Raw genomic sequence first — 20,251 nt, forward strand, 5'->3', positions numbered from 1 at the left:
CAAATTTGGCACTTACAGCTGACCAGTGGAGTGATGGTGCTAGGCACATTTAATATACTAATTCATTAAATTTTAAAAGCAAATTATTCAATAAAGGTTTAAATTTTATTAGCATATTTTAAAGCTAATAGCCTGAATATGCCTGAGATTGTCAGGACTAGTCAGCACTTGGAAGGGATACCACCTAGATGCTGTTCGTTTCTGTGAGAGATGATGGTCAAAATTGTGACTCTCTGCCTGCCTTATAGTAGACAAGAGTTAAAGAATTTCATGTATGGTACATTCTAAATATAGTATTACGTGACAATAATGGAACCTTTTACTTTTAAAATAAACCATTATTGGTTCTTATAACAGGCTGTTTAAAGCCTGTACAGAGCTGAAGGCAGTTGGATTGGAGGATGGACCCTGCGGGGGAGTGCTGAGACTTTGCTGTTAAGATCCAAATTTTATATTTGTGTAGCGTAGATAAAAGCTCACACTTGAATGGAGGGAGAACTAATGCTTCTAATAGCTGACAACACAAGTAGGGTTCATGAACAGACTTCAGAGGGGTTCTGGGTTTAGGCGAGAAACCAGGATTATATATGGCCCCGCGGGAGAGGGGCCAGTAGATGGGACCAATCGTCATTAGAGGACACTTCTAGTGAATCCCAGTTCATTACATTCACCCCTTCCTTCAAAATTAAGAGTCTGTGGATGAAGAACAAGGATCAGAAGCCGGTAATAGACACAGAAGAGGTATTTATAATGCTATTTACAGATTCAGGCGGACCCGAGGTCTGGAGATCCTGGTGGAGCACTTTAGCACCAGGGGTCCTTGGACTCCTTGAGTCTCCTGGTCCACCTGTGATGGAAAGGTAGTGGGCTGGGGCTCTGGCTCAACGATAGAGGGGGGTTCACTCTCCTCCTGAACCAGGTGTCCTGAGCCCTAAGCAGGGGTGGGGAGAAACAGCTTGGTAGCTCGTGGGGTACCTGAGGCAACAAATTCTCATTTTTGGTGGGTGCCAGGTCCTTGATGGAGACGGTGTCCTCTCTGCCATCCAGGTACTCCACCAGGGGGTCGGTCTTGCTTCTCCTCACGTGCTTTTTGAGAAGGACCGGACCAGGACTAGTGAGCCAGACTGGGAGTGTAGTTCCTGATGCCGACCTTCTGTCAAATGTAAACATGAGCTCATGAGGAGTAGCATTAGTCGCAGTGCAGAGTAGTGACCGAAATGAGTGGAGCGCGATGGGGAGGACAACCTGCCAGGGCGAGTCTGGAATTCAGGGCAAGTTTACAGCCTTCCAGATCATGCTATTCTCTTTTTCAATCTGCTCGTTCCTCCAGGGAGTATTCATCAATGACTGAGAGAAAGTAGATGTTCCCATTCGTGAAGGGGAGAGGTCCCTTAAAATCGACGCTGAGCCGTTCGAAGGGCCTGAATGATTTAATCAGGTGCACTTTTGCGGGGCGAAAGAAATGTGGCACGTACTCAGCACAGACCGGGCATGACCTGATCATTTCCCTGACGTCTTCTATTGAATAGGGCAAATTGTGGGACTTGACAAAATGAGCCACACAGGTGACCCCTGGATGGCTTAGCTCATTGTGTATGGTCCATAGTTGACCAGCATGTACAGAGGCACAGCGTCCCTAGACAAGGCATCTGGATGGTCATCAACTGCCCCTGGCCGGTAGGCGATATCAAAACTGTAGGTGGAGAGTTCGATCTTCCACCTAGAAAATTTTGTCATTCTTGATTTTTCCCCTCATGGTGTTGTTGAATATGAATGTGACAGAGCACTGATCCATGGGGAGCATAAATCTTCTACCAGCCAGGTAGTGCCTTATGACTTCTACAATGGCCTGAGCTTCCTTTTCCACAGACAGTTCTGGAGCTCTTGGCCTTGAAGCGTCTGTGAGAAAAAGGCAATCGGCCTGCCCACGTGATTGAATGTAGAGGCCTGGGCTACGTCCGAAGCATCACTTTCCACATGGAAAGGTACATTCTCGTCTACTGCATGCATGGTAGCTTTCGCAATGTAACTTTGGAGGTAATTAAAAGCTGTCAGGGCTTCAGCCGAAAGGGGGAAAGTGGTGTCCTTTAAGAGGGGACGAACCTTGTCGGTGTACTGAGAGACCCACTGGGCGTAATATGAGAAAAATCCCAAGCATTTCCTCAAAGCCTTTGTGGTACTGGGGAGGGGAAGCTCTAACAGGGGGTGCATCCTATCAGGGTCTGGGCCAATGACGCCATTCTCCACCACGTAGCCAAGTATAGCTAATCGTTTAGTTCTGAATACACATTTGTCAGAATTGTAGGTGAGATTCAGGGCTCTCACCGCATGGAGAAAACTCTGGAGATTGCCATCATGGTCTTCCTCAGTGAGGCCACAGATGGTGACATTGTCAAGGTAGAGGAAGGTAGCCTTCAACCTGTTCTCATCCACCATCCTGTCCATCTGCCACTGAAACATAGATACCCCATTGATAATACTGAAGGGAACCCTCCAGAACTGATAGAATCGACCATTAGCCTCAAATGCTGTGTATGGGTGGTCCTCGGAACAGATTGGCAGCTGGTGATAGGTAGCTTTCAGGTCAATGATCAAATAGACCCAATACTGCGCGATATCATTCACCATATTCAAAATGTGAGGGAAGGGGTATGCATCCAGGAGTGTGTATCTGTTGATTATTTGGCTATAGTCAATCACTAACCTTGACTTGTTTTCCCCCTTTACTACCACCATTTGCGCTCTCCACAGGCTGGTGCTGGGTTTGATGATCCCCCTCCTCCGTCTTTATAAACTCCCTGTCTGCCACGCTGTACCTCCTGCTCTTGGTGGTGATGGGCTTACAGTCAGCAGACAGGTTTGGGGACAGAGTGGAGGGGGGGATGATGTTCAGCATGGAGAGGCTGCAAGTGGGTCCTGGTTTTGAGAGACCTCTGTTCTGAAGCAATACCAGGAAGAGGGACCAGAAAACTCCAAGGTCACACTTTTAAGGTGACACAGGAAGTCCAGACCCAACAATACTGGAGCACACAATTCAACTAAAATGTACAAGTGAAATGTACAAAAGTCCCCCCTTTCAAATGACAGATGAACTATACAATGTTTCTGTACATGCGTCGCTAGGAAGATTCGGTAATTAGAGGGGTATATCTTTAAGTTGTATTTTTGCACAGTCCGGGAGTCTATGAAACTTTCCGTGGAGCCTGTGTCAATCAGGCACTTGGTCAAATGTCTGTTTACCTTCACCATCACCATCAAGTTGCTGAGCTGGTGAGGTCTATTCTGGTCGAGGACCAGCGAAGCCAGGTTGCCAGAGACGCGGTGTTCTTCCCTCAAGTGGCCTCCTCCATCCTGAGTCGACCTGTGCAGGTAAGATGGTGCCAACCTCATGGCGTGGCAAGATGGCTGCCCTCCTTCTTCCTCTGGCGCTGAATTCAAAATTGGGCCACTACAAGATGGCCGCCGAGCCTTTCTGTGCTGTTTCCGTAGGCAGCAGATTGCGCAGCGGGCAATCTTGGGCAAGTCTGGTGCAGATGGCTTGGGGCTGGAATTGGATCCAGGAGCGGTATAGGCTGTCGACTTGCCTGGACCTCCCTTCATGCAGCAGACCCTCGCCCAATGTCCCTTCTTCCCACAGCTGGAGCACACCGAGTCTTTGGCTGGGATGTGGGCATAGGGGTGCTGTGCTTTCCCACAGAAAAAGGACTCCCAGTCTCAGGAAGTGTCAGCCATTAGAGTAGGGACCACCAGTCCTTGGACGTGCTCACCCGAGAATGCAAGTTCGCTGGCCTTAAGGTCATTGCTTTCAAGACTGGCCTGTTCCAGTGATTTGGCCAGCTTGACGTGGCTACCGAGGTTCTTCTTTCCCAACTCAAGCAGTCGCTGCTTCGCATACCTCCAGCGGACCCCTGTGACTAGAGTGTCCCATATCTGTTCATCTTCCTGGACGAGACCCAAGGCAGCCTCATACCTACACTTCTTAACCAGCATCCGCAGATCCAGCAGGTAGTCGTCAATCGACTCTCTGGGCCATTGGCATCATAGGGTAAGCTGGTCCCTTGCTAGGACCTCATTCAGGGCCTTCATGTAGTGGGCCTTCAGTGCCTCAATAGCAGGCTCGTACATCGGGCAGTCTCGGACGACTGTGTACCCCTTCGTCACTACCCTTGAGATGAGCGCCATCCTCCGGAGCTCATCTGTATGGAAGACGTCCCTGGCAGCATTCAGGTAGGCCTGGAAGCAGTTTAGCCAATATGCAAACTAAACCGCGTTGAGGAACTGGGGGTCTATCAACAGCATACTGGGCTTAAGCAATGCCTCCATTCTTGTTTGTAAGCTAATGAAATTGTAGCGTAGATAAGCTAACGCTTTTATTAGCTTACAACACAGGTCGGGTTCATGAACAGGTTTCAGAGGGAAGCCAGGGTTATGTATGGGCCCCCGGAGGAGGGCCCAGGATGCAGGACCAGTTGTCAGTATAGGACATTTCTAGTGAATCCCAGTTCACTTCAATTTGGCGTAGGGAAGCACTGAGCCTTCACTGTCAAGGTTCTGATTTTATACTTGGTGTGTAAGACAACCCTTGGTTTTGGGGTGACATTTTTAACGTTCAAGAACCGTCTTATTCACTGGCATATATGGAATATGCTTCCACCCAAATAATGCATACAATGACATCATCTCATTCTTTACAAAATACACACAATTCATCAAACTGTCTAACTGAAGCCATGGTAGAAATGAATGGCCAATGTGTTGGTTTAAACCTTTTACACACTCAACACCCCAGTAGAGGAAGTTCTTGGCACTTTACCTGATTTGTGCAGTGTTCCTGTTATCATTCATTTGTCGTGCAATTGCTGACACTCTACGTTCACAATGCAGAGCATAAATGGTTCACTCAAAATACCAAGCTGAACTTGTCAACGCATGCAAGCAGGGTTTTACATGAGGGACCAGAGAGTGTCTGACTTTCTCTAGTATCAGACAGGTGCACTCTTGTTACAAAGGCTGTAATTCTATCTCACACTCACTCTATCAAGATCACTAATCCCAGAAGAAATACACATTTCCTGAAATTATTACATTCCAGCCCTGATACTCATAAAAACTGTGCACCAGATCCACATAATTGGCATAAAAGAGGAATTTTTTTTATTAATCTTAGAAACATCACAAAGTTGTGATCTTATCTTTGGAAAGCACTTTACTTTGGCAGCATTCCATTCACTGCACTCCTGCTTCCAAAGGGTCCTCCCTCTCTCTCTCTCCCTCGGCTTCACTTTTTGAGATGTCCCAAATATCTTCTGCAATCAGAAGTAACACTAATGATGGATTTTGTAATTAGCAGCTGATATGTTCTAGAGAAATCAAAATAAATGTGGGAAGCAAAGATCCAGTCTGCAGCTTTGGTTCATATCTGCACAATCTAACCATGTGAAATAGATCTGAGTGAATTTTCCAAATGTAAATTAGAAAGCTGAGCATGTATAATGTGACAGGGACTCCTTGGAGATAACTTCTGCTCTTAATCTGGAAGCACAAGAAGGTACATCCCTACACAAGTGACATCTCAATACCAGTTTCAAGCCACTCACAAGAAAACCAAATGGTGGTACTGCTGGATCTGCTGTAAAAGCAAAGCTGTCAATGGTGCAGACCTGGGTGAGTGGGGAGCTGAGACAGAGCAATACTCTACAGGGTCCTACTGCCCCATCCCAATGAAGGTAGCTCCATACATGTTTTAAATGGCCTGTAAAAGGAAGTGATGGTGTTTTTTTGTTAATTCTGACATCATGGAGGTTTGTGCCCAAGATGGTGGCACCTGTGCTGGGCAGCTTACCACAATGGGTTGCAGACTCCAGGAGAGCAGTGGACTAACACATGGAACCAGAAATTAGGAGAGCACCGCTGTTGAGAAGGATAAGCATTGGATTGCCCTACAGAACAGTGACTAGGGGTTCAGTAGTTCAAGAACCCATATGAGCTGAGGGCTGGTAGTGACTTGCAGTTAAAAACTCGCAGAGGCTGCAGGCGACTTGCTTTCAAAGGACCCACACACCTGGGCCCCTAGGCTGAGCTTTAGTAAGGTTCCCCTTAACCTTGCCTCCCGCTGCACCCATCATTGAATAAAATAAGGTGATGTTAAGTTACACTAAATAACATATTAAGGGTCTCCAAAGTGGTCAATATTGACCCCTGGAGGTTGATGGGACTATCTGAGGGGTCAGGAGAATGCCAGGGGATCGAAAGGTGGTCGAAAAACCCCGGGGCAGGGGGTCGGCTTCGATTGAACTTTTGAGGTTGAAAGAATTGTAGAGCCCAATGTCCCTGCTCCTGCCTGGGAGCTTAACATCCCCACTCCTGCCGGGAACCCAAGGTCCCCGCTCCTGCTGGGAGCCTGAGGTCCCTGCTGCTGCTCAGGAGCCCAACGTCCCCGCTCCTGCCGGGAGCCCAAGGTCCCTGCTTCTGCCCAGGAGCCCGACCTTCCTGCTCCTGTGTGGAGCCCCCTTCCCTTCTGGGCCCCTACACTTAAGCCTACTCAGCCTAATAGTTAATCAACCACTGCACATGGACAGCAGACAGCTGGAGAGTGGCTCATGGGAAACAAGTATCAGAACCGAGATTCAAGAGGGTGCTGAGGGCAAGAAGGGCTCCTGAAGGGCCACAGGAGCTAAAGGCTTCCTGATCATATCAGAGGTTTGGATCTGGAGCTTGGGCTCACTAATGGTTTAAACTGGAGTTGGCTGCAGAAGTGCTGGAAACGAATCCACGGACACTCAGTATCTCTGACGTATATGATGTATATTATTAGGTGACAATAAAAGGAACCTTTGAACCTTCAAGAACTAATGCATGCTCAAGGAACTGCATGTCACGTTACAACCTTCCAGCTGTATAGAGTTCTCCAATGTTAGAAGAAGAAAGAACATTTCATAAGTGAACCATTTTTTTAACCTACCATCTTATTTCCTTTCCTCTCTATCCATAGGTGAAACTGTGGGGCATTCCCCCAAACAACAAAGGCACCCTGGCAACAAACCCATCTGTTACACAGCTCCAGCCAATGAGACAAAACCCCTTTGTCTTGACATCACCCACGATGCTACCTGCCAAGACCAACCTGTTGCTCTCTTTCTCACATGCACACACAGAGCCTTTTGTTCTCTATGGGAATATTGGGGGTAAATTTTTCAACACAGAGAGTGGTTGATATCTGGAACATGTTGCCAGAAGAGGTGTCCAGATAAGTCACAATCACCACTTTCAAACTCATTGAAACAGGCATTTAAATCAGCAAAGAACAGAAAGATAATGAAAGCAGTGACCTAATGCCGGCAAATGGTATTCACTTAGAAGTGCAACAAAGTTGGCTTGAAGGTGATGTGTTTGTTTCTGTGTTCAACAAACACAGAGTCAAGTGCAACCTGGACTGAGGCCAAGATGCAGAACCACACATTTGACCTGAAGTGAACTAGGTTAATAGACTCTGAACCAGCAATAAGATACTTGCATAAGACAGTTGAATGAGCAGTGAACTAAATAAATATTAAGAAAGAAAAGCAGACATTTAACTTTCTCTCTCCATTTCAGCATCTGAAAATAGAAAATTACCTTTCTTGCGATAGAAACCAAGTGTAAAGAAGAAATTCCATATTTTCCATTGGTTGGTTGAAGATATTCAGTCACAGACCACCCCAAATGTACAAGATAAAGAGGAATGAGAAGAAATCTGCAAGGGCCATTACAGCCAGCACAGAGCAACTGGGCAGTTTCTGTTTTGTACGTTACATAAATTCTCAAAAACTGTCTCACTATGCCACTCAGCGTTCACAGCTCAGAAATCTCCAGCATAGATACCCTCTCCACAAAGCACAATACTGGGGCAATAGCTGTCACAGAGTGTAGTGAGATAAGTGGTTCATCACTGTGGAATAGATGGTCAAAGTGTGACATTGGTGAAGTAAAGGAACAAGGGTGAAGACAGTATCAATACTTTAGAGCACCTGTTAAGTCTGTCCCAGGGGTGTGCATTTGTGTTGCATCTGCCAGGAAAATTGACTGGTTGAAGTGGATAGTATATTTATTGACAAATATGTGGTGTCACTTTAAAATATAAATAATTAAATTACTTTATAAAGTCAACTCAGATGCAAAAGAAGTACTGTTTGCTAAAGGGTGCCCGAGGTGAGATTTGCCCCTGAAGTGAGATTTGCCCCTGAGGTGAAATTTACTCCTGAAGTGAAATTTCCCCCTGAAGTGAGATTTCCCCCTGAAGTGAGATTTCCCCCTGAAGTGAGATTTTCCCCTGACGTGAGATTTCCCCCTGAAGTGAGATTTCCCCCTGAAGTGAGATTTTCCCCTGAAGTGAGATTTCCCCCTGAAGTGAGATTTTCCCCTGAAGTGAGATTTCCCCATGAAGTGAGATTTCCCCCTGAAGTGAGATTTTCCCCCTGAAGTGAGATTTCCCCCTGAAGTGAGATTTCCCCCTGAAGTGAGATTTCCCCCTGAAGTGAGATTTCCCCCTGAAGTGAGATTTCCCCCTGAAGTGAGATTTCCCCCTGAAGTGAGATTTCCCCCTGAAGTGAGATTTCCCCCTGAAGTGAAATTTCCCCCTGAAGTGAAATATCCCCCTGAAGTGAGATTTCCCCCTGAAGTGAGATTTCCCCCTGAAGTGAGATTTCCCCCTGAAGTGAGATTTCCCCCTGAAGTGAAATTTCCCCCTGAAGTGAGATTTCCCCCTGAAGTGAAATATCCCCCTGAAGTGAGATTTCCCCCTGAAGTGAGATTTCCCCCTGAAGTGAGATTTCCCCCTGAAGTGAAATTTCCCCCTGAAGTGAGATTTCCCCCTGAAGTGAAATATCCCCCTGAAGTGAAATTTCCCCCTGAAGTGAGATTTCCCCCTGAAGTGAAATATCCCCCTGAAGTGAGATTTCCCCCTGAAGTGAGATTTCCCCCTGAAGTGAGATTTCCCCCTGAAGTGAGATTTCCCCCTGAAGTGAAATTTCCCCCTGAAGTGAGATTTCCCCCTGAAGTGAAATATCCCCCTGAAGTGAGATTTCCCCCTGAAGTGAGATTTCCCCCTGAAGTGAGATTTCCCCCTGAAGTGAAATTTCCCCCTGAAGTGAGATTTCCCCCTGAAGTGAAATATCCCCCTGAAGTGAAATTTCCCCCTGAAGTGAGATTTCCCCCTGAAGTGAGATTTCCCCCTGAAGTGAGATTTCCCCCTGAAGTGAAATTTCCCCCTGAAGTGAAATATCCCCCTGAAGTGAGATTTCCCCCTGAAGTGAGATTTCCCCCTGAAGTGAGATTTCCCCCTGAAGTGAGATTTCCCCCTGAAGTGAAATTTCCCCCTGAAGTGAGATTTCCCCCTGAAGTGAAATATCCCCCTGAAGTGAGATTTCCCCCTGAAGTGAGATTTCCCCCTGAAGTGAGATTTCCCCCTGAAGTGAGATTTCCCCCTGAAGTGAGATTTCCCCCTGAAGTGAGATTTCCCCCTGAAGTGAGATTTCCCCCTGAAGTGAAATTTCCCCCTGAAGTGAAATATCCCCCTGAAGTGAGATTTCCCCCTGAAGTGAGATTTCCCCCTGAAGTGAGATTTCCCCCTGAAGTGAGATTTCCCCCTGAAGTGAAATTTCCCCCTGAAGTGAGATTTCCCCCTGAAGTGAAATATCCCCCTGAAGTGAGATTTCCCCCTGAAGTGAGATTTCCCCCTGAAGTGAGATTTCCCCCTGAAGTGAAATTTCCCCCTGAAGTGAGATTTCCCCCTGAAGTGAAATATCCCCCTGAAGTGAAATTTCCCCCTGAAGTGAGATTTCCCCCTGAAGTGAAATATCCCCCTGAAGTGAGATTTCCCCCTGAAGTGAGATTTCCCCCTGAAGTGAGATTTCCCCCTGAAGTGAGATTTCCCCCTGAAGTGAAATTTCCCCCTGAAGTGAGATTTCCCCCTGAAGTGAAATATCCCCCTGAAGTGAGATTTCCCCCTGAAGTGAGATTTCCCCCTGAAGTGAGATTTCCCCCTGAAGTGAAATTTCCCCCTGAAGTGAGATTTCCCCCTGAAGTGAAATATCCCCCTGAAGTGAGATTTCCCCCTGAAGTGAGATTTCCCCCTGAAGTGAGATTTCCCCCTGAAGTGAGATTTCCCCCTGAAGTGAGATTTCCCCCTGAAGTGAGATTTCCCCCTGAAGTGAGATTTCCCCCTGAAGTGAGATTTCCCCCTGAAGTGAGATTTCCCCCTGAAGTGAGATTTCCCCCTGAAGTGAAATTTCCCCCTGAAGTGAGATTTCCCCCTGAAGTGAAATATCCCCCTGAAGTGAGATTTCCCCCTGAAGTGAGATTTCCCCCTGAAGTGAGATTTCCCCCTGAAGTGAAATTTCCCCCTGAAGTGAGATTTCCCCCTGAAGTGAAATATCCCCCTGAAGTGAAATTTCCCCCTGAAGTGAGATTTCCCCCTGAAGTGAAATATCCCCCTGAAGTGAGATTTCCCCCTGAAGTGAGATTTCCCCCTGAAGTGAGATTTTCCCCCTGAAGTGAGATTTCCCCCTGAAGTGAGATTTCCCCCTGAAGTGAAATATCCCCCTGAAGTGAGATTTCCCCCTGAAGTGAGATTTTCCCCCTGAAGTGAGATTTCCCCCTGAAGTGAGATTTTCCCCCTGAAGTGAGATTTTCCCCCTGAAGTGAGATTTCCCCCTGAAGTGAGATTTTCCCCCTGAAGTGAGATTTCCCCCTGAAGTGAGATTTCCCCCTGAAGTGAGATTTCCCCCTGAAGTGAGATTTTCCCCCTGAAGTGAGATTTCCCCCTGAAGTGAGATTTCCCCCTGAAGTGAAATATCCCCCTGAAGTGAGATTTCCCCCTGAAGTGAGATTTTCCCCCTGAAGTGAGATTTTCCCCCTGAAGTGAGATTTCCCCCTGAAGTGAGATTTCCCCCTGAAGTGAGATTTTCCCCCTGAAGTGAGATTTCCCCCTGAAGTGAGATTTCCCCCTGAAGTGAAATATCCCCCTGGGCTATTCATTGCCCATGATTAAAGAGGTGTTTTTAACCATTATTCATCAGGTTGAAATTTTCCTCAATGAGGACCAAACTTGGTAGGAACAAAAAACTTGAACTGAACAGTCTATTGTTTCAAGTAACCTGACTTCTTTCTATATCTAGCTCACTGGAATTCTGGCACTGCAAACATTTTTCAGAAGAATTTCAACTGTCAGCAGTTGGGCATGCAGCCCCAACACTATCCAGAGGTAACTAGGATACCTTTTCCAACTCTATATATATTCACAGCATCAGGCAGTCAAGGGAGATGAATATTTATCCTGGCACAGAGACAAATTATTACTCCACACGTTTTTTTGACCATCGCTGAATCAAGCAACTCCAGGGACTGACTGCAAGAGGAAATTAGCTCCTGCACTTTGCACAAGTGGGGCAGAGTTGAACAACACAAGAATGCATCCAGGGTCTATGGCCAACAAGGAAGAATGCTTATTGCTGAGTAACATGAATCCATTGGGGACATGGCATTAGGCAGACTTGCTGAGAGAGCTGCTTCAGGATTCACTGCCACAGGTCAGATGGAGATAGATTACTTCTGCAGAGATCTTCACCTCGCAAGGGCAGATGGCGAGAAATATTAACACATTCCTCAATTCCTCTGCTCTTTTGAAGAGTGGGAGGATTGAGGGCTCAGTGAAGCTGGCAATGTGGATGAGATCAAATCCCATCATTTTCAATGGTGGAGGAGGTTAAAGGGGCAGAGTGGCTTACTCCTATTTCCTTGTGTGTTCTTCCCTCCTTTCAGTCCAAAAGATCCATTTGGTGGACAAGAGAGACTGGATCAGCAGTTGGAAAGATTCCCAGAACCACCATGTGGAATCATCAAGTCACATGGTCCAGAAATGGTCCCACTGTGACTGCACGAACTATCAACCAGCCCTTCACTAGTGTCCTGTCTTAATTCCCTTTCTTTGTTGTCTCCACATTCTCATCAACTCCCACAGATTCCACCACTCAACTATGCACGAAAACAATTTAGAGGCCAATTAACCCAGCGCCCCACAAGTCTTCATGATATGGAAGGAAACCAGTGCATTCAGAGGAAACCAAGACAGTCACACAGAAGACTTGCAAACACTCAGGATCAAACTCAGGTCTCTGGCTCTGTGAGGCAGTGGTTCTACCTGTCATACCACTGAGCCATCTGCATTCTCCAGCTGCACAACCCCAGTTCATTTCAGAGAGAATACACAGACATGTTGGAGAAACTCACGCAGCATCAATTGCATGTAAAACGTAACCAACATTTTGGGCCTTGGCCCAAACAGAACGTGCTCATGTAGGAGATGGAAAGTGAGTCATCATCCAACAACGTCAGCCAGAAGTCTGCCAATTCGAAATGGAGGCATACCCACACATATTTACCATCTCCATGCTCACCCAATATTACTCAGGTGTGCTGGACCTGTTTGGCAATGCTCCACCTGAACAAAATCTTTTAACCCAGTGATATATGAAGCTGCAAAATCATCATGGACTGACTCAAGTTCACTAATGTCAACAACTTGGAATCCTCCAGAAGACCAAAGAAGCTCAACCAGCTCAGGGACATGGCAATGGCAGAGGATGCCACATGCCCTGACTCTGAAACATCCTGTCTCTCAGGAAGCTTTTCGCTAGCAATCAACCATGACTGTGTGGACCTTAACATGTTGGGGGCATCAGCATGGTCACCAAGGTGACTAAGAAGCTTCTAGTAGTGGTGCATGGAAGCTCCATTCCCAAGTCAGCCAGTCATGAACCCAAATGGTGGGGTGTCATCAGATCCAGGAGCTACTATTTCAGCAAGAGTGACCCAATGCAGTTTACTAATGATCAGGCCAGGCCAAGCACAGCCTGGGATTGTTCTGTTCCTTGCAGGAATACAGGTGCATTGAAGCTGAAGCCTCTCCAGTATATTTTTTCCCCAAAATAAATTTTATTCACAATAAATTATTTACAAAAAAAATTTCAAAGTCTTTTTACATCCATAGTGTCATATCCATACCTTCCCATCAATGAACATTGTCACATTCATTCTCTATTTAAAAGCATTGGTACCACTATGGCACCTTGTCGTTAATCCACCTCTGTTGTTTAAGGGCCTTCCCCTCGATCTCACTCCCTCAATACCTAGTAACGGCAGGGCTTACACTGTGATCCTTCCCCACAGTGCCCTCGCGTTGCTCAGCATGTATTCTTCTGCAGCCTGGAATGGTCCAGGTGGCAGCATTCCCTCACTGACATCTCAGTGTGCTGAAAGACCAACAGATATTGGGCAGATCAAAGGATGTCTTTCACTGAGTTGATGGTCTTCCAGCAGCTCTAGTGTCTGTCTCTGCATGTGACATGGGAACAGCCATGAAACTGCATGTTGGTGCTGGGGATGAACCATGACAAGGACCCTTGCACCTTCTCCACACACTCTTACCAAATCTGTAATCTGCAAAGGGTGGGGTGGGGGGGGGGGGGTGATGGGTGACCGTCTCCATTTCTCCACAGTCATCTTGGAGACAATGTGTGTTGTAGGTAATATTTCTATTGTATAAGAAGGATCTAAGCTGGAGGGCTGGATCTGGTCCACCTAGGAAAAGTCCTGGTGCTTGTTAATGAGCACTAACAATGAGGCATTCTGCCAGATGATGTGGAAGGTTTGTCCCAGGAATCACCCCACCATGTCCATTCAGTCCTTGTCCTCAGCATCTGTAGGACATTCCATGCTGACCACTGCCTGATGGACTTGTAGCCAAAAGTGTTTGTCTGGAAAACCTTTTCTACAAAGGATCGGTAGAGTGGCCAAGTCCAGCTGACTGGGACATTTCATGACAATCGGTCCAGGGAAACCTCATTACAAAGCAGCATGTAGTGTACTTTGTTTCTATGCACACCCTGATATAGCCATGCATGAAGGTAGTCATTAGGATGGGGGCCATGTTTGGTCACCTTGCCCCTGTAGTGAGCCATACCTACAGCTGTACAAAGAAGCCCTCGCACCTGATAACCAGGTTTTTCCCCGCTATTGAGAGGGTGCACCATACCCACAGACCCAATTTTCTGGTGGCCCTTTGCAATCTGCTCTGACCTCGGCCCCTCTAAGCCAGATCCCCAACATCTCCAGGTAGTCAAGCCAATTACCAAAGATCATTGCCTTGCTTTCCTTCCAGTTATCCTCGTCCCCAATGCAGACTCAAACTGGTCACAGATGCTGATCAGTCTGCAGAACAATCAAGTGCCTGAAGAAAGGATAGCAGCGTTATCGATGTACAGGAGGCCTTGACCACCGCTGCCTGGCAACATCACCCCTCTTATGCCTTTGTCCTTCCTGATGGATTCAGCAAAGGGATCAAGGCAGCACATAAATAAGACAGGAGAGAGTGAGCAACCTGACCTGACTCCAGACTTGATGAGGAAGCTATCTGTTCCCCATCCATTGATTTAGACTGCACTGTGGATGTCTGTGTAGAGAAGTTTAATCCAATTCTGGATTCCCTCCCCAAAGCCTATTTTGGAGAGCATATCCATTGTGTATGTGTGTGATATCTGGTTAAAAACTTTCTACTGATCTAAGCTGACCAGAGAGATGACCACCCCCTGCCCTGTATGTAGGTGATAGTACCTCTGAGCAGTATGATGCTGTCAAAGATTTTCCTGCCCAGAACCATACAGATTTGGTTTGTGTGGATCATTAGCCCTAAGGCAGACTTGACTCGATTGGTGATAGCTTTGGTTAGGAATTTGTAGTCAACGTTTAACAATGATATGTGTCTCCAATTCCTGATATCCTCCTTGTACTCTTTTTGTTTGAAGATGAAGGGGTTAATGTCCTTCCTCATGGAGTCTAAAATGCAGGTCCACCCAGTCCAACTCAGCTGGTAAGCCATCATTCCAGAAATCTTACTCAACCAAAGGTGGAGTCCATCAGCTCCCACAGAGCGAGTGCTGGTCCAAACTCACTCACTTGCTGTCATCTTATACCTCCGTGACGGTGGACAGGAAGTTTGGGAAGCCATTCTGTCTGTAGACTTAGCGTTGTACAGTTTAGAATAAAAGAATCAACTGATTCATCCGCAGTAAGTCTGGAGCTGAAGCTTCTCCTGTGTCTGACACAACGCAGCAATCTCTATTCAGGAGATGCCACACAACTGTACGCACATCCTCATTACACTGAGAATCAGACTGAATCCATAAACTTCAGATCAGATGAACTCTGCACCATACATGCTGCCTGCCCTCTTGAATGCTTCCAGCTATTTCTGTTTTAATTTCATATTTCCAGCTTTTTATTATTATTATTATTATTACTCACTTTATTTTCTTCTCTCTCAACTTTCCTTCACCTCACCACCTCTCCCTTCCTGTTGATCTATCCCTCTGGCTCTCTGCTTCTAACACTGTCTGTCTTCCTGCATCTCAACTCTGTGCCCTCCCCTTTCTGTGTGCAATTTCATCTTTTTTTTAAATCTTAGTCTTGTCAAAGGGTCCTGACCCATGATACAGACAGACCATTATTCTCCACAGATGCTGCCTGACCCATTGATGCCTTCCAGCAGCTCACTGTGTGCTCAGGATTCCAGGATCTGCCCTCTTTGTGATCTCTTTGGACATCATTCCTTGATGCAGAAAGACTCCTCTCTCTTTCAGCATTTAGAGTGCAGAGGTTGATTTCATCCTTCAGAACAAGGCACTGCATGACAATGGAAATGAGCTGGTTACAAACTAAACAAGACAAGTTCTGTCCTCCAATAATTTGTTTTCTTACACGCTCCATGCCCAGGACCTCTTTCCTCTGTCACTAATGTGATCTCAACCATCCTCAGAACCACACACCTCACCCAGGGCCACAGATTGACTTGTCGCTTGCCCTCAGACAGCTCCAAGAAAAGTGCAGAGAACAAAACAAAGGACTCTACATCACCTTTGTTGACCTCACCAAAGCCTTCGACACCGTGAGCAGGAAAGGGCTTTGGCAAATACTAGAGCGCATCGGATGTCCCCCAAAGTTCCTCAACATGATTATCCAACTGCACGAAAACCAACAAGGTCGGGTCAGATACAGCAATGAGCTCTCTGAACCCTTCTCCATTAACAATGGCGTGAAGCAAGGCTGTGTTCTCGCACCAACCCTCTTTTCAATCTTCTTCAGCATGATGCTGAACCAAGCCATGAAAGACCCCAACAATGAAGACGCTGTTTACATCCGGTACCGCACGGATGGCAGTCTCTTCAATCTGAGGCGCCTGCAAGCTCACACCAAGACACAAGAGAAACTTGTCCGTGAACTACTCTTTGCAGATGATGCCGCTTTAGTTGCCCATTCAGAGCCAGCTCTTCAGCGCTTGACGTCCTGCTTTGCGGAAACTGCCAAAATGTTTGGCCTGGAAGTCAGCCTGAAGAAAACTGAGGTCCTCCATCAGCCAGCTCCCCACCATGACTACCAGCACCCCCACATCTCCATCGGGCACACAAAACTCAAAACGGTCAACCAGTTTACCTATCTCGGCTGCACCATTTCATCAGATGCAAGGATCGACAATGAGATAGACAACAGACTCGCCAAGGCAAATAGCGCCTTTGGAAGACTACACAAAAGAGTCTGGAAAAACAATCAACTGAAAAACCTCACAAAGATAAGCGTATACAGAGCCGTTGTCATACCCACACTCCTGTTCGGCTCCGAATCATGGGTCCTCTACCGGCACCACCTACGGCTCCTAGAACGCTTCCACCAGCGTTGTCTCCGCTCCATCCTCAACATCCATTGGAGCGCTCACACCCCTAACGTCGAGGTACTCGAGATGGCAGAGGTCGACAGCATCGAGTCCACGCTGCTGAAGATCCAGCTGCGCTGGATGGGTCACGTCTCCAGAATGGAGGACCATCGCCTTCCCAAGATCGTATTATATGGCGAGCTCTCCACTGGCCACCGTGACAGAGGTGCACCAAAGAAAAGGTACAAGGACTGCCTAAAGAAATCTCTTGGTGCCTGCCACATTGACCACCGCCAGTGGGCTGATAACGCCTCAAACCGTGCATCTTGGCGCCTCACAGTTTGGCGGGCAGCAGCCTCCTTTGAAGAAGACCGCAGATCCCACCTCACTGACAAAAGGCAAAGGAGGAAAAACCCAACACCCAACCCCAACCAACCAATTTTCCCTTGCAACCGCTGTAATCGTGTCTGCCTGTCCCGCATCGGACTGGTCAGCCACAAACGAGCCTGCAGCTGACGTGGACTTTTTACCCCCTCCATAAATCTTCGTCCGCGAAGCCAAGCCAAAGTTCAAGTTCAACCAACACTGCACTGATTCTATCTGCTAGTTGTCTGCCCATTTCATCATCCTGTTCGGAATTCTCTTGGAAGACTACGCCAAGATCAGCATCAACTGAAACTCAGAACTGCAAACAAAGCAATGATTTGCAATGGTCCTGATTTCATGGTTTAAAGAGACTGCTGTACATTTGTCTCCAATCAGATAAGCCATTTTACTGCTTATAACTCTCTGCTTTCTGATTTCCAGCCAATCTTGTTCATGCTTGGATGTTGCTGGAACTTGAGGGTTGAGATGCAGGGAAAGGTTAAACAGACCAGGACTTTATTCCTTGGAGCACTGAAGAACAAGAGGTATATAAAATTACAAGGGGTATAGTAGACTTTTTTCCACTGAGGGTAGGTGAATTACAAACAAGAGGGCATGGGTTAAAGGTGAAAGGGGAACAGTTTAGTGGGAACTTCACTCAGAGAGTGAACGAGCTGCCAGCTAAAGTGGTGAATGCGGGCTCAATTTTAACATTTTTTAAAAATGTGGACAGGTACATGGATGGGAGGGATATGGACTGGATGCAGGTCAGTGGGACAAGGTAAAATAGTTCAGCACAGATGGTCTATGTTCTGTAATGTTCGATGGTTCTATGTCCATTAATTTCTCAGGAATCAAATCTGATGAGTTATCAATTGTGTGGGTTATTATCAAACACTCTTGAAACATGTATTTGATATTCATTTCATGACCCCACAACTATAGCAACACAGTTTGCATAGCTATTCATGCAACATTATTACAGCATCAATGGCCTGGGTTCAAAACCAGTGCTTGTCTGTAAGGAGATTGTATTTTTCCCCACGACCTGCATGGGTTTTCTCTTGGTGTTCCGATTTCCTCTCACCCTCCAAAAATCTAGAGTTGATAGGTTAATTGGGTGTAATTAGATGGCTACAGGTTTCATGGGCCAGAAGGGATTTCGACTGTGCTGTGTAATTTTTTTTAATGTTTTTTTAAAATTGTGCAGGTTTTTCATCAAATATCAAATCAAGGTGCCTAAACAGGATTCCCCTTTGATGCACTTGCTTCCCCACAACTACAACACTCCCTTCTCCTCAATGACAATCAGCACAGGCGCACCTCAAGGATGCATGCTTTGTCCACTGCTCCACTTTCTCTACACCCAAATTGGTTTGGGACAAGTCCTGTCTCAGGACATCAGAGAGAAGTGGGCAGGTTTGAGCATTGAGTTCTCAAGGACATATCAAGTGCGACATGAACACACCAGAAAACTCAAGGGGAATAGCTTTCATTGCTAAAAATAGAACAGGTTCATCCTCAGCTCCCTCGGAAGATATCGGCAACCACAGGCCTAGACAGTGAATATTTGAATGAATGACAGGCAGTAAGACCTAGCTGCTGAGGGTACAGCAAGGAAAGCAGCCAAAGGATCCACATCATTGAGCTTTCTCAGTGAATCTACGGGAGTGCATCCAATCATTGTCCATCAATAGAATGGACGTTGCTGGGCAGGAAGGCTGGAGTTGTTAGGAGAAGTTAATTGCACTGGGTTTTTAATCCCCGGGAGCTTGGGAGGTTGATGTATGAAATCCTGAGGGGCATGGCAAAGTGAATGCTCACAATCTTTTTTTTCCCCCAGAGTGCTTGAATCCAGAACTGGAGGGCACAGATTCAAGAAAAAAGGGGAAAGATTTAAGAGGGACCTGAAGGGAAACATTTACACTCGGCATTCAGTCAATATCTAGATCACAGTGCCAGAGGAAGCTGTGGAAGCAGGTATAACTACCATGTCCGAAAAATAGTTGGGTAGAGAGATTGATGAGAATGACAGAGAAGGACATGGACCTAAATGCAGGCAAATAAGACTGACTCAGAATGCCAATGTTAGCCTGTATGAATTGGAATGAGAGGCCTGTTCTGTGACTCAACCAATACAACTAGAAGCTCCATCTTCAGACTTAACAGCAAGGCTACTGCAAGTCTGGCTGTCTGTGAGAGCCTCTCATTCCACAGGATGAGTCTTTTAGTGTGACAGGTGAAAGCTGTTAGCCACTGAGTTATCCTCCTGGAGGCTTTGTCCTCGCTCCCAATTGCAAGCCCTCCATGAAACTCAAGGGCACATTTTACATTGCAGGGAAAATATTTGTTCCTCGAGCCAATGTATACATGGATATCTTCAACAACTCACACCAGCAGGGCACGATAACCACTTGTTTCAAACAGGCATCAATTGTACCTATGCCCAAGAAGAGTGTGGTAACCTGCCTAAATGACTGCCAGCCTGTGGACCTCACACCTACAGTGATGAAGTGCTTTGAGAGGCTGGTGTTGAAGCAGATCACCTCCTGTCTGAGTGGTGACATGGATCTATTCCAATTTGCCTACTGCTGCAACATCTCACTGACTCAACACAAAGCCCTGGAACATCTGGACAGCAAAGGCACATACATCAGGATGCTCTTTATTGACTTCAGATTGTCCTTCAATACCATCATCCCCTCAAAATTTATCAGCAAGCTTAAAGACCTGGGGCTCAATACCCCACTTGGAATTGGATTCTGAATTTCCTCACCTCCAGACCACAATCAGTGAGGATTGGTAAGAACAACTCCTCCACACTCTCCATCAGGGCTCAGCAAAACAGGGCTCCGTACATAACCCCCTGCTCTACTCACTTTACACCTATGACTGTGTGGCATGGTACAATAGCAACACCATCTTAAATTTGCTGACGATGCCATGGTAGAAGGTTGTATAAAGAAAGGGTACAGGATACAGGAGGGAGATTGAAAATTTGGCTGAATGGTGCACCAACAACAATCTCACTCTCAATGTCATCAAAACCAAGGAGCTAATTTTTGACTTCAGAAAGGGAAAACCAGAGGTCTATGATCCACTGATCACTGAAGGATTGGAGGTGGAGGGATAATCAAATTTAAGTTC

At 46.5% G+C, this 20,251-nt stretch overlaps 1 protein-coding gene and 1 long non-coding RNA gene across 10 annotated transcripts in view; one reads left to right on the forward strand and one right to left on the reverse strand.

Moving 5' to 3' along the window:
* pappa2 (pappalysin 2) overlaps window positions 1-20,251 on the reverse strand; it is a 406,366-nt gene that overhangs the window by 336,732 nt on the left and 49,383 nt on the right. The window contains exon 1 of one of the 8 annotated variants that reach the window (XM_069937529.1): window positions 6,962-7,022. The exons of the other annotated variants lie outside the window; for them this stretch is intronic. The gene's annotated coding sequence lies outside the window, so the exon portion shown is untranslated. Of the gene's footprint in view, window positions 1-6,961; window positions 7,023-20,251 lie in introns of those variants that run through there. 8 annotated transcript variants of the gene reach the window in all.
* LOC138763421 (uncharacterized) lies at window positions 392-12,951 on the forward strand. 2 transcript variants are annotated; one of them, XR_011357549.1, is made up of 3 exons: window positions 392-741; window positions 7,594-7,782; window positions 11,154-12,951. It is a non-coding gene; the product is annotated as an uncharacterized lncRNA (long non-coding RNA). The 2 variants fall into 2 exon arrangements; XR_011357550.1 differs by lacking the exon at window positions 392-741 and adding an exon at window positions 3,212-3,369.

The sequence above is a fragment of the Narcine bancroftii genome, chromosome 5, assembly GCF_036971445.1.
Source record: "Narcine bancroftii isolate sNarBan1 chromosome 5, sNarBan1.hap1, whole genome shotgun sequence".
NCBI lineage: Eukaryota > Metazoa > Chordata > Chondrichthyes > Torpediniformes > Narcinidae > Narcine > Narcine bancroftii.